Below are 336 nucleotides of genomic sequence, written 5' to 3' on the forward strand. Positions count from 1 at the left end.
TATGTTAAAGGATGTATGAAGCTGGGGGCGAAAGGAGAACAATATGAAGGTTTAGTAGTGCTGGCAGCCTCGATTATGTCCAGTAATTGCTGACATACACAAGTTCTTCTTCTTGTATTTTCTGTAAAAGCACTTTGTGATGAAGTTTAAAAATCTACACACAGATGTAATAAAACACACGTTTTAATTTTTACTATTTTTGTTTGATTGTGGAGGTTGTCTTACTGATAACCCGGCACGATTTCTTCTGCAGTTTTTTTTCTCTCTAATAGGCTGCAGTGAAACCCCTGAGTCCTCCACAGCTCTGCAGGGGATTGTGGGTAATGGTCTGGCTAG

At 39.6% G+C, this 336-nt stretch overlaps 2 protein-coding genes across 2 annotated transcripts in view; one reads left to right on the forward strand and one right to left on the reverse strand.

Annotated features, from left to right (window-relative positions):
• Positions 1-336, forward strand: part of LOC118336472 — a 744,338-nt gene that overhangs the window by 341,444 nt on the left and 402,558 nt on the right. The window lies entirely within an intron of this gene.
• Positions 1-336, reverse strand: part of nek11 (NIMA-related kinase 11) — a gene marked incomplete at its 3' end in the record, with an annotated part of 38,490 nt that overhangs the window by 16,080 nt on the left and 22,074 nt on the right.

The sequence above is a fragment of the Morone saxatilis genome, unplaced genomic scaffold (assembly GCF_004916995.1).
Source record: "Morone saxatilis isolate NCDOM2014 unplaced genomic scaffold, NCSU_SB_2.0 Contig24, whole genome shotgun sequence".
NCBI classification, from domain to species: Eukaryota; Metazoa; Chordata; class Actinopteri; family Moronidae; genus Morone; species Morone saxatilis.